The 13,114-nt window shown below is 50.6% G+C and overlaps 7 pseudogenes; all 7 read right to left on the bottom strand.

Moving 5' to 3' along the window:
• Window positions 1–3,345: 3,345 nt before the first annotated feature.
• Window positions 3,346–3,465, bottom strand: LOC130335445 (5S ribosomal RNA; annotated as a pseudogene).
• A 317-nt stretch (window positions 3,466–3,782) lies between these two features.
• Window positions 3,783–3,902, bottom strand: LOC130328696 (5S ribosomal RNA; annotated as a pseudogene).
• Window positions 3,903–6,980: 3,078 nt separating this feature from the next.
• Window positions 6,981–7,100, bottom strand: LOC130347096 (5S ribosomal RNA; annotated as a pseudogene).
• A 271-nt stretch (window positions 7,101–7,371) lies between these two features.
• On the bottom strand, window positions 7,372–7,491 carry LOC130346587 (5S ribosomal RNA; annotated as a pseudogene).
• A 681-nt stretch (window positions 7,492–8,172) lies between these two features.
• On the bottom strand, window positions 8,173–8,292 carry LOC130330461 (5S ribosomal RNA; annotated as a pseudogene).
• Window positions 8,293–9,562: 1,270 nt separating this feature from the next.
• LOC130326077 (5S ribosomal RNA) lies at window positions 9,563–9,682 on the bottom strand (annotated as a pseudogene).
• A 2,462-nt stretch (window positions 9,683–12,144) lies between these two features.
• Window positions 12,145–12,264, bottom strand: LOC130315430 (5S ribosomal RNA; annotated as a pseudogene).
• Window positions 12,265–13,114: the final 850 nt, after the last annotated feature.

Below are 13,114 nucleotides of genomic sequence, written 5' to 3'. Positions count from 1 at the left end.
GTAGCAGTCTGCGATCTGACGAGAACAGGCGCATTCAGCTTAGAATGGCCGTAGACATCTTCACACCCTGTATACTGTGGATTTAAGCATCAATAAATCCTTTTCGGAATCGGAGCGGAAGGCGGCAACAGAGAAAAATGTCAACGACACCTGGGATTCCCAGCCAGTCTCCCATGCTGGTACTTACCGGGCCCTGAGCTGGGTAGAAGTCTGCGATCTGACGAGAGCAGGCGAGTTCAGCTTAGGATGGCCGTTGACAGCTTCTCGCCCTTTATACTGTGCATTTAGGCATCAATAAATCCTTTTCGGAATCGGAACGGAAGGCGGCAACAGAGCAAAATGTCAACGGCAGCCGGGATTCCCAGCCAGTGTCCCATGCCGGTACTTACCGGGCCCTAAGATCTGTACCAGTCTGCGATCTGACAAGAGCAGGCGCGTTAAGCTTAGGATGGCCGTCGACAGCTTCACACCTTGTATACTGTGGATTTAAGCATCAATAAATTCTTTTCGGAATCGGAGCGGAAGGCAGCAATAGAGCAAAATGTCAACGGCACCCGGGATTCCCAGCCAGTCTCCCATGCCAGTACTTACTGGGCCCTAAGCTGGGTAGCAGTCCGCGATCTGACGAGAGCAGGCGCGTTCAGCTTAGGATGGCCGTTGACAGCTACACGCCCTTTATACAGTGCATTTAAGCATCAATAAATCCTTTTCGGAATCGGAGAGGAAGGCGGCAACAGAGCAAAATGTCAATAGCACCTTGGATTGCCAGCCAGTCTCCCATGCCCGTACTTGCTGGGCAGCAGTCTGCAATCTGACAAGAACAGGCACATTCAGCTTAGGATGGCCGTAGACTGCTTCACACCCTGTATACTGTGGATTTAAGCATCAATAAATCCTTTTCGGAATCGGAGCGGAAGGCGGCTACAGAGCAAAATGTCAACAACACCTGGGATTCCCAGCCAGTCTCCCATGCTTGTACTTACCGGGCCCTAAGCTGGGTAGCAGTCTGCGATCTGACGAGAGCAGGCGCGTTCAGCTTAGGATAGCTGTTGACAGCTTCACGCCCTTTATATTGTGGATTTAAGCATCAATAAATCCTTTTCCGAATCGGAGCGGAAGGCGGCAACAGATTAAAATGTCAACTGCACCTGGGATTCCCAGCCAGTCTCTCATGCTGGTACTTACCAGGCCCTAAGCTGGGTATCAGTCTGCGATCTGAGGAGAGCAGGCACGTTCAGCTTAGGATGGCCGTTGACAGCTTCACACTTTGTATACTGTGCATTTAAGCATCAATAAATCCTTTTCGGAATCGGAAACGGAACGGAAGGCGGCAACAGAGCAAAATGTCAACGGCAGCCGGGATTCCCAGCCAGTGTCCCATGCCGGTACTTACCGGGCCCTAAGATCTGTACCAGTCTGCGATCTGACGAGAGCAGGCGCGTTAAGCTTAGGATGGCTGTCGACAGCTTCACACCTTGTATACTGTGGATTTAAGCATCAATAAATTATTTTCGGAATCGGAGCGGAAGGCAGCAATAGAGCAAAATGTCAACGGCACCTGGGATTCCCAGCCAGTCTCCCATGCCAGTACTTACCGGGCCCTAAGCTAGGAAGCAATCTGCGATCTGACGAGAGCAGGCGCGTTCAGCTTAGGATTGCCATTGACAGCTTCATGATTTTTATACTGTGCATGTAAGCATCAATAAATCCTTTTCGGAATCGGAACGGAAGGCGGCAACAGAGCAAAATGTCAACTGCACCCGGGATTCCCAGCCAGTCTCCCATGCCGGTACTTACTGGGCTCTAAGCTGGGTAGCAGGCTGCGATCTGACGAGAGCAGGCGCGTTCAGCTTAGGATGGCCATTGACAGCTTCATGCTTTTTATACTGTGCATTTAAGCATCAATAAATCCTTTTCGGAATCGGAACGAAAGGCGGCAACAGAGCATAATGTCAACTGCACCCGTGATTCCCAGCCAGTCTCCCATGCCGGTACTTACTGGGCCCTAAGCTGGGTAGCAGTCTGCGATCTGACGAGAGCAGGCGCGTTCAGCTTAGGATGGCCGTTGACATCTTCACGCCTTGTATATTGTGGATTTAAGCATCAATAAATATTTTTATTAATCGGAGAGGAAGGCGGCAACAGAGCAAAATGTCAATGGCACCTTGGATTGCCAGCCAGTCTCCCACGCCGGTATCTGCCGGACAGCAGTCTGCGATCTGAGGAGAGCAGACACGTTCAGCTTAGGATGGCCGTTGACAGCTTCACACCCTGTATACTGTGGATTTAAGCATCAATAAATCCTTTTCGGAATCGGAGCGGAAGGCGGCTACAGAGCAAAATGTCAACAACACCTGGGATTCCCAGCCAGTCTCCCATGCTGGTACTTACGGGAGCCTAAGCTGGGTAGCAGTCTGCGATCTGACGAGAGCAGGCGCGTTCAGCTTAGGATGGCCGTTGACATCTTCACGCCTTGTATATTGTGGATTTAAGCATCAATAAATATTTTTTTTAATCGGAGAGGAAGGCGGCAACAGAGCAAAATGTCGATAGCACCTTGGATTGCCAGCCAGTCCCCCATGCCCGTACTTGCCGGGCAGCAGCCTGCGATCTGACAAGAACAGGCGAATTAAGCTTAGGATAGCCGTAGACGGCTTCACACCCTGTATACTGTGGATTTAAGCATCAATAAATCCTTTTCGGAATCGGAGCAAAATGTCTACAGAGCTACAGAGCAAAATGTCAACAACACCTGAGATTCCCAGCCAGTCTCCCATGCTGGTACTTACCGGGCCCTAAGCTGAGTAGCAGTCTGCAATCTGACGAGACAGGCGTGTTCAGCTTAGGATGGCCGTTGACAGCTTCACGCCCTGTATACTGTGGATTTAAGCATCAATAAATCCTTTTCGGAATCGGAGCGTAAGGCGGCAACAGAGCAAAATGTCAACGACACCTAGGATTCCCAGCCACTCTCCCATGCTGGTACTTACCGAGCCCTAAGCTGGGTAGCAGTCTGCGATCTGACGAGAGCAGGCACGTTCAGCTTAGGATGGCCGTTGACAGCTTCTCGCCCTTTATACTGTGCATTTAAGCATCAATAAATCCTTTTCGGAATCGGAAGGGAAGGCGGCAACAGAGCAAAATGTCAACGGCAGCCGGGATTCCCAGCCAGTGTCCCATGCCGGTACTTACCGGGCCCTAAGATCTGTACCAGTCTGCGATCTGACGAGAGCAGGCGCGTTAAGCTTAGGATGGCCGTCGACAGCTTCACACCCTGTATACTGTGGATTTAAGCATCAATAAATTCTTTTCGGAATCGGAGCGGAAGGCAGCAATAGAGCAAAATGTTAACGGCACCTGGGATTCCCAGCCAGTCTCCCATGCCAGTACTTACCGGGCCCTAAGCTGGGTAGCAGTCTGCGATCTGACGAGAGCAGGCGCGTTCAGCTTAGGATGGCCATTGACAGCTTCATGCTTTTTATACTGTGCATTTAAGCATCAATAAATCCTTTTCGGAATCGGAGAGGAAGGCGGCAACAGAGCAAAATGTCAATAGCACCTTGGATTGCCAGCCAGTCTCCCATGCCCGTACTTGCCGGGCAGCAGTCTGCGATCTGACAAGAACAGGCACATTCAGCTTAGGATAGCCGTAGACGGCTTCACACCCTGTATACTGTGGATACTGTGGATACTGTGGATACTGTGGATACTGTGGATACTGTGGATTTAAGCATCAATAAATCCTTTTCGGAATCGAAGCGGAAGGCGGCTACAGAGCAAAATGTCAACAACACCTGGGATTCCAAGCCAGTCTCCCATGCTGGTACTTACCGGGCCCTAAGCTGGGTAGCAGTCTGCGATCTGACGAGAGCAGGTGCGTTCAGCTTAGGATGGCCGTTGACAGCTACACACTTTGTAAACTGCGGATTTAAGCATCAATAAATAATTTTCGGAATCGGAGCAGAAACAGAGCAAAATGTCAACTGCACCCGGGATTAACAACCAGTCTCCCATGCTGGTACTTACCAGGCCCGAAGCTGGGTAGCAGTCTGCGATCTGACGAGAACAGGCGCATTCAGCTTAGGATGGCCGAAGACATCTTCACACCCTGTATACTGTGGATTTAAGCATCAATAAATCCTTTTCGGAATCGGAGCGGAAGGCGGCAACAGAGCAAAATGTTAACGACACCTGGGATTCCCAGCCAGTCTCCCATGCTGGTACTTACCGGGCCCTATGCTGGGTAGCAGTCTGCGATTTGACGAGAGCAGGCGCGTTCAGCTTAGGATGGCCGTTGACATCTTCACGCCTTGTATATTGTGGATTTAAGCATCAATAAATATTTTTATTAATCGGAGCGGAAGGCGGCAACAGATTAAAATGTCAACTGCACCCGGGATTCCCAGCCAGTCTCCCATGCTGGTACTTACCAGGCCCTAAGCTGGGTAGCAGTCTGCTATCTGACGAGAGCAGGCGCGTTCAGCTTAGGATGGCCGTTGACAGCGTCACACCTTGTATACTGTGCATTTAAGCATCAATAAATCCTTTTCGGAATCGGAGCGGAAGGCGGCAACAGATTAAAATGTCAACTGCACCCGGGATTCCAACCAGTCTCCCATGCCGGTACTTACCAGGCCCGAAGCTGGATAGCAGTCTGCGATCTGACGAGAACAGACACATTCAGCTTAGGATGGCCGTAGACATCTTCACACCCTGTATACTGTGGATTTAAGCATCAATAAATAATTTTCGGAATCGGAGCAGAAACGAAGCAAAATGTCAACTGCACCCGGGATTCCCAGCAAGTCTCCCATGCCAATACTTACCAGGCACGAAGCTGAATAGCAGTCTGCGATCTGACGAGAACAGACACATTCAGCTTAGGATGGCCGTAGACATCTTCACACCCTGTATACTGTGGATTTAAGCATCAATAAATCCTTTACGGAATCGAAGCGGAAGGCGGCAACAGAGCGAAATGTCAACTGCACCTGGGATTTCCAGTCAGTCTCCCATGCCGGTACTTACCAGGCCCTAAGCTGTGTAGCAGTCTGCGATCTGACGAGAGCAGGCGCGTTCAGCTTAGGTTGGCCGTTGACATCTTCTCGTCCTTTATACTGTGCATTTAAGCATCAATAAATCCTTTTCGGAATCGGAACGGAAGGCGGCAACAGAGCAAAATGTCAACGGCAGCCGGGATTCCCAGCCAGTGTCCCATGCCGGTACTTACCGGGCCCTAAGATCTGTACCAGCCTGCGATCTGACGAGAGCAGGCGCGTTAAGCTTAGGATGGGCGTCGACAACTTCACACCTTGTATACTGTGGATTTAAGCATCAATAAATTATTTTCGGAATCGGAGCGGAAGGCAGCAATAGAGCAAAATGTCAACGGCACCCGGGATTCCCAGCCAGTCTCCCATGCCGGTACTTACTGTGCCCTAAGCTGCGTAGCAGTCTGCGATCTGACGAGAGCAGGCGCGTTCAGCTTAGGATGGCCTTGACCTCTTCACGCCTTGTATACTGTGGATTTAAGCATCAATAAATATTTTTTTTAATCGGAGAGGAAGGCGGCAACAAAGCAAAATGTCAATAGCACCTTGGATTGCCAGCCAGTCTCCCATGCCCGTACTTGCCGGGCAGCAGTCTGCGATCTGACAAGAACAGGCGCATTCAGCTTAGGATAGCCGTAGACGGCTTCACACCCTGTATACTGTGGATTTAAGCATCAATAAATCCTTTTCGGAATCGGAGCAAAATGTCTACAGAGCTACAGAGCAAAATGTCAACAACACCTGAGATTCCCAGCCAGTCTCCCATGCTGGTACTTACCGGGCCCTAAGCGGGGTAGCAGTCTGCAATCTGACGAGAGCAGGCGCGTTCAGCTTAGGATGGCCGTTGACAGCTTCAAGCCCTGTATACTGTGGATTTAAGCATCAATAAATCCTTTTCGGAATCGGAGCGTAAGGCGGCAACAGAGCAAAATGTCAACAACACCTGGGATTACCAGCCAATCTCCCATGCTGGTACTTACCGAGCCCTAAGCTGGGTAGCAGTCTGCGATCTGACGAGAGCAGGGGCGTTCAGCTTAGGATGGCCGTTGACAGCTTCTTGCCCTTTATACTGTGCATTTAAGCATCAATAAATCCTTTTCGGAATCGGAACGGAAGGCAGCAACAGAGCAAAATGTCAACGGCAGCCGGGATTCCCAGCCAGTGTCCCACGCCGGTACTTACCGGGCCCTAAGATCTGTACCAGTCTGCGATCTGACGAGAGCAGGCGCGTTCAGCTTAGGATGGCCGTTGACATCTTCACGCCTTGTATATTGTGGATTTAAGCATCAATAAATATTTTTATTAATCGGAGAGGAAGGCGGCAACAGAGCAAAATGTCAATGGCACCTTGGATTGCCAGCCAGTCTCCCATGCCGGTAACTGCCAGGCAGCAGTCTGCGATCTGAGGAGAGCAGACATGTTCAGGCTTAGGATGGCCGTTGACAGCTTCACACCCTGTATATTGTGGATTTAAGCATCAATAAATCCTTTTCCGAATCGGAGCGGAAGGCGGCAACAGATTAAAATGTCAACTGCACCCAGGATTCCCAGCCAGTCTCCCATGCTGGTACTTAAAAGGCCTAAGCTGGGTAGCAGTCTGCGATCTGACGAGAGCAGGCGCATTCAGCTTAGGATGGCCGTTGACAGCTTCTTGCCCTTTATACTGTGCATTTAAGCATCAATAAATCCTTTTCGGAATCGGAACGGAAGGCGGCAACAGAGAAAAATGTCAACGGCAGCCGGGATTCACAGCCAGTGTCCCATACCGGTACTTACCGGGCCCTAAGATCTGTACCAGTCTGCGATCTGACGAGAGCAGGCGCGTTAAGCTTAGGATGGCCGTCGACAGCTTCACACCTTGTATACTGTGGATTTAAGCATCAATAAATTATTTTCGGAATCGGAGCGGAAGGCAGCAATAAAGCAAAATGTCAACGGCACCTGGGATTCCCAGCCAGTCTCCCATGCCAGTACTTACCGGGCCCTAAGCTGGGTAGCAGTCTGCGATCTGACGAGAGCAGGCGCGTTCAGCTTAGGATGGCCATTGACAGCTTCATGCTTTTTATACTGTGCATTTAAGCATCAATAAATCCTTTTCGGAATCGGAGAGGAAGGCGGCAACAGAGCAAAATGTCAATAGCACCTTGGATTCCCAGCCAGTCTCCCATGCCCGTACTTGCCGGGCAGCAGTCTGCGATCTGACAAGAACAGGCACATTCAGCTTAGGATAGCCGTAGACGGCTTCACACCCTGTATACTGTGGATTTAAGCATCAATAATCCTTTTCGGAATCGAAGTGGAAGGCGGCTACAGAGCAAAATGTCAACAACACCTGGGATTCCCAGCCAGTCTGCCATGCTGGTACTTACCGGGCCCTAAGCTGGGTAGCAGTCTGCGATCTGACGAGAGCAGGTGCGTTCAGCTTAGGATGGCCGTTGACGGATTCTCACTTTGTATACTGTGGATTTAAGCATCAATAAATAATTTTCGGAATCGGAGCAGAAACAGAGCAAAATGTCAACTGCACCCGGAACTCCCAGCCAGTCTCCCATGCTGGTACTTACCAGGCCCGAAGCTGGGTAGCAGTCTGCGATCTGACGAGAACAGGCGCATTCAGCTTAGGATGGCTGTAGACATCTTCACACCCTGTATACTGTGGATTTAAGCATCAATAAATCCTTTTCGGAATCGGAGCGGAAGGCGGCAACAGAGCAAAATGTTAACGACACCTGGGATTCCCAGCCAGTCTCCCATGCTGGTACTTACCGGGTCCTAAGCTGGGTAGCAGTCTGCGATCTGACGAGAGCAGGCGCGTTCAACTTAGGATGGCCGTTGACAGCTTCTCGCCCTTTATACTGTGCATTTAAGCATCAATAAATCCTTTTCGGAATCGGAACGGAAGGCGGCAACAGAGCAAAATGTCAACGGCAGCCGGGATTCCCAGCCAGTGTCCCATGCCGGTACTTACCGGGCCCTAAGATCTGTACCAGTCTGCGATCTGACGAGAGCAGGCGCGTTAAGCTTAGGATGGCCGTAGACAGCTTCACACCTTGTATACTGTGGATTTTAGCATCAATAAATTATTTTCGGAATCGGAGCGGAAGGCAGCAATAGAGCAAAATGTCAACGGCGCCCGGGATTCCCAGCCAGTCTCCCATGCCAGTACTTACCGGGCCCTAAGCTGGGTAGCAGTCTGCGATCTGACGAGAGCAGGCGCGTTCAGCTTAGGATGGCCATTGACAGCTTCATGCTTTTTATACTGCGCATTTAAGCATCAATAAATCCTTTTCGGAATCAGAACGGAAGGCGGCAACAGAGCAAAATGTCAACTGCACCCGGGATTCCCAGCCAGTCTCCCATGCCGGTACTTACTGGGCCCTAAGCTGGGTAGCAGTCTGCGATCTGACGAGAGCAGGCGCGTTCAGCTTAGGATGGCCGTTGACATCTTCACGCCTTGTATATTGTGGATTTAAGCATCAATAAATATTTTTATTAATCGGAGAGGAAGGCGGCAACAGAGCAAAATGTCAATGGCACCTTGGATTGCCAGCCAGTCTCCCATGCTGGTAACTGCCGGGCAGCAGTCTGCGATCTGAGGAGAGCAGGCATGTTCAGGCTTAGGATGGCCGTTGACAGCTTCACACCCTGTATATTGTGGATTTAAGCATCAATAAATCATTTTCCGAATCGGAGCTGAAGGCGGCAACAGATTAAAATGTCAACTGCACCCGGGATTCCCAGCCAGTCTCCCATGCTGGTACTTACCAGGCCTAAGCTGGGTAGCAGTCTGCGATCTGACGAGAGTAGGCGCGTTCAGCTTAGGATGGCCGTTGACAGCTTCTTGCCCTTTATACTGTGCATTTAAGCATCAATAAATCCTTTTCGGAATCGGAACGGAAGGCGGCAACAGAGCAAAATGTCAACGGCAGCCGGGATTCACAGCCAGTTTCCCATGCCGGTACTTACCGGGCCCTAAGATCTGTACCAGTCTGCGATCTGACGAGAGCAGGCGCGTTAAGCTTAGGATGGCCGTCGACAGCTTCACACCTTGTATACTGTGGATTTAAGCATCAATAAATTATTTTCGGAATCGGAGCGGAAGGCAGCAATAGAGCAAAATGTCAACGGCACCTGAGATTCCAGGCCAGTCTCCCATGCCAGTACTTACCGGGCCCTAAGCTGGGTAGCAGTCTGCGATCTGACGAGAGCAGGCGCGTTCAGCTTAGGATGGCCATTGACAGCTTCAGGCTTTTTATACTGTGCATTTAAGCATCAATAAATCCTTTTCGGAATCGGAGAGGAAGGCGGCAACAGAGCAAAATGTCAATAGCACCTTGGATTGCCAGCCAGTCTCCCATGCCCGTACTTGCCGGGCAGCAGTCTGCGATCTGACAAGAACAGGCACATTCAGCTTAGGATAGCCGTAGACGGCTTCACACCCTGGATACTCTGGATTTAAGCATCAATAAATCCTTTTCGGAATCGACGCGGAAGGCGGCTACAGAGCAAAATGTCAACAACACCTGGGACTCCCAGCCAGTCTCCCATGCTGGTACTTACCAGGCCCTAAGCTGGGTAGCAGTCTGCGATCTGACGAGAGCAGGCGCGTTCAGCTTAGGATGGCCGTTGACAGGTTCACACTCTGTATACTGTGGATTTAAGCATCAATAAATCCTTTTCCGAATCGGAGCGGAAGGCGGCAACAGATTAAAATGTCAACTGCACCCGGGATTCCCAGCCAGTCTCCCACGCTGGTACTTACCAGGCCCTAAGCTGGGTATCAGTCTGCGATCTGACGAGAGCAGGCGCGTTCAGCTTAGGATGGCCGTTGACAGCTTCACACTTTGTATACTGTGCATGTAAGCATCAATAAATCCTTTTCGGAATCGGAGAGGAAGGCGGCAACAGAGCAAAATGTCAATAGCAGCTTGGATTCCCAGCCAGTCTCCCATGCCCGTACTTGCCGGGCAGCAGTCTGCGATCTGACAAGAACAGGCACATTCAGCTTAGGATAGCCGTAGACGGCTTCACACCCTGTATACTGTGGATTTAAGCATCAATAATCCTTTTCGGAATCGAAGTGGAAGGCGGCTACAGAGCACAATGTCAACAACACCTGGGATTCCCAGCTAGTCTCCCATGCTGGTACTTACCGGGCCCTAAGCTGGGTTGCAGTCTGCGATCTGACGAGAACAGGCGCATTCAGCTTAGGATGGCCGTAGATATCTTCACACCCTGTATACTGTGGATTTAAGCATCAATAAATAATTTTCGGAATCGCAGCAGAAACAGAGCAAAATGTCAACTGCACCCGGGACTCCCAGCCAGTCTCCCATGCTGGTACTTACCAGGCCCGAAGCTGGGTAGCAGTCTGCGATCTGACGAGAACAGGCGCATTCAGCTTAGGATGGCCGTAGACATCTTCACACCCTGTATACTGTGGATTTAAGCATCAATAAATCCTTTTCGGAATCGGAGCGGAAGGCGGCAACAGAGCAAAATGTTAACGACACCTGGGATTCCCAGCCAGTCTCCCATGCTGGTACTTACCGGGCCCTAAGCTGGGTAGCAGTCTGCGATCTGACGAGAGCAGGCGCGTTCAGCTTAGGTTGGCCGTTGACAGCTTCTCGCCCTTTATACTGTGCATTTAAGCATCAATAAATCCTTTTCGGAATCGGAACGGAAGGCGGCAACAGAGCAAAATGTCAACGGCAGCCGGGATTCCCAGCCAGTGTCCCATGCCGGTACTTACCGGGCCCTAAGATCTGTACCAGTCTGCGATCTGACGAGAGCAGGCGCGTTAAGCTTAGGATGGCCGTAGACAGCTTCACACCTTGTATACTGTGGATTTAAGCATCAATAAATTATTTTCGGAATCGGAACGGAAGGCGGCAACAGAGCAAAATGTCAACTGCACCCGGGATTCCCAGCCAGTCTCCCATGCCGGTACTTACTGGGCCCTAAGCTGGGTAGCAGTCTGCGATCTGACGAGAGCAGGCGCGTTCAGCTTAGGATGGCCGTTGACATCTTCACGCCTTGTATATTGTGGATTTAAGCATCAATAAATATTTTTATTAATCGGAGAGGAAGGCGGCAACAGAGCAAAATGTCAATGGCACCTTGGATTGCCAGCCAGTCTCCCATGCTGGTAACTGCCGGGCAGCAGTCTGCGATCTGAGGAGAGCAGGCATGTTCAGGCTTAGGATGGCCGTTGAAAGCTTCACACCCTGTATATTGTGGATTTAAGCATCAATAAATCCTTTTCCGAATCGGAGCTGAAGGCGGCAACAGATTAAAATGTCAACTGCACCCGGGATTCCAAGCCTGTCTCCCATGCTGGTACTTACTAGGCCTAAGCTGGGTAGCAGTCTGCGATCTGACGAGAGCAGGCGCGTTCAGCTTAGGATGGCCGTTGACAGCTTCTTGCCCTTTATACTGTGCATTTAAGCATCAATAAATCCTTTTCGGAATCGGAACGGAAGGCGGCAACAGAGCAAAATGTCAACGGCAGCCGGGATTCCCAGCCAGTGTCCCATGCCGGTACTTACCGGGCCCTAAGATCTGTACCAGTCTGCGATCTGACGAGAGCAGGCGCGTTAAGCTTAGGATGACCGTCGACAGCTTTACACCTTGTATACTGTGGATTTAAGCATCAATAAATTATTTTCGGAATCGGAGCGGAAGGCAGCAATAGAGCAAAATGTCAACGGCACCTGAGATTCCAGGCCAGTCTCCCATGCCAGTACTTACCGGGCCCTAAGCTGGGTAGCAGTCTGCGATCTGACGAGAGCAGGCGCGTTCAGCTTAGGATGGCCATTGACAGCTTAAGGCTTTTTATACTGTGCATTTAAGCATCAATAAATCCTTTTCGGAATCGGAGAGGAAGGCGGCAACAGAGCAAAATGTCAATAGCACCTTGGATTGCCAGCCAGTCTCCCATGCCCGTACTTGCCGGGCAGCAGTCTGCGATCTGACAAGAACAGGCACATTCAGCTTAGGATAGCCGTAGACGGCTTCACACCCTGTATACTCTGGATTTAAGCATCAATAAATCTTTTTCGGAATCGACGCGGAAGGCGGCTACAGAGCAAAATGTCAACAACACCTGGGATTCCCAGCCAGTCTCCCATGCTGGTACTTACCAGGCCCTAAGCTGGGTAGCAGTCTGCGATCTGACGAGAGCAGGCGCGTTCAGCTTAGGATGGCCGTTGACAGCTTCACACTCTGTATACTGTGGATTTAAGCATCAATAAATCCTTTTCCGAATCGGAGCGGAAGGCGGCAACAGATTAAAATGTCAACTGCACCCGGGATTCCCAGCCAGTCTTCTATGCTGGTACTTACCAGGCCCTAAGCTGGGTATCAGTCTGCGATCTGACGAGAGCAGGCGCGTTCAGCTTAGGATGGCCGTTGACAGCTTCACGCTTTGTATACTGTGCATGTAAGCATCAATAAATCCTTTTCGGAATCGGAGAGGAAGGCGGCAACAGAGCAAAATGTCAATAGCACCTTGGATTCCCAGCCAGTCTCCCATGCCCGTACTTGCCGGGCAGCAGTCTGCGATCTGACAAGAACAGGCACATTCAGCTTAGGATAGCCGTAGACGGCTTCACACCCTGTATACTGTGGATTTAAGCATCAATAATCCTTTTCGGAATCGAAGTGGAAGGCGACTACAGAGCAAAATGTCAACAACACCTGGGATTCCCAGCTAGTCTCCCATGCTGGTACTTACCGGGCCCTAAGCTGGGTAGCTGTCTGCGATCTGACGAGAACAAGCGCATTCAGCTTAGGATGGCCGTAGATATCTTCACACCCTGTATACTGTGGATTTAAGCATCAATAAATAATTTTCGGAATCGCAGCAGAAACAGAGCAAAATGTCAACTGCACCCGGGACTCCCAGCCAGTCTCCCATGCTGGTACTTACCAGGCCCGAAGCTGGGTAGCAGTCTGCAATCTGACGAGAACAGGCGCATTCAGCTTAGGATGGCCGTAGACATCTCCACACCCTGTATACTGTGGATTTAAGCATCAATAAATCCTTTTCGGAATCGGAGCGG

The sequence above is a fragment of the Hyla sarda genome, chromosome 1, assembly GCF_029499605.1.
Source record: "Hyla sarda isolate aHylSar1 chromosome 1, aHylSar1.hap1, whole genome shotgun sequence".
NCBI lineage: Eukaryota > Metazoa > Chordata > Amphibia > Anura > Hylidae > Hyla > Hyla sarda.
The sequence above is the reverse complement of the archived record's forward strand: the minus strand, read 5'-3'. Positions and strand labels throughout refer to the sequence as shown.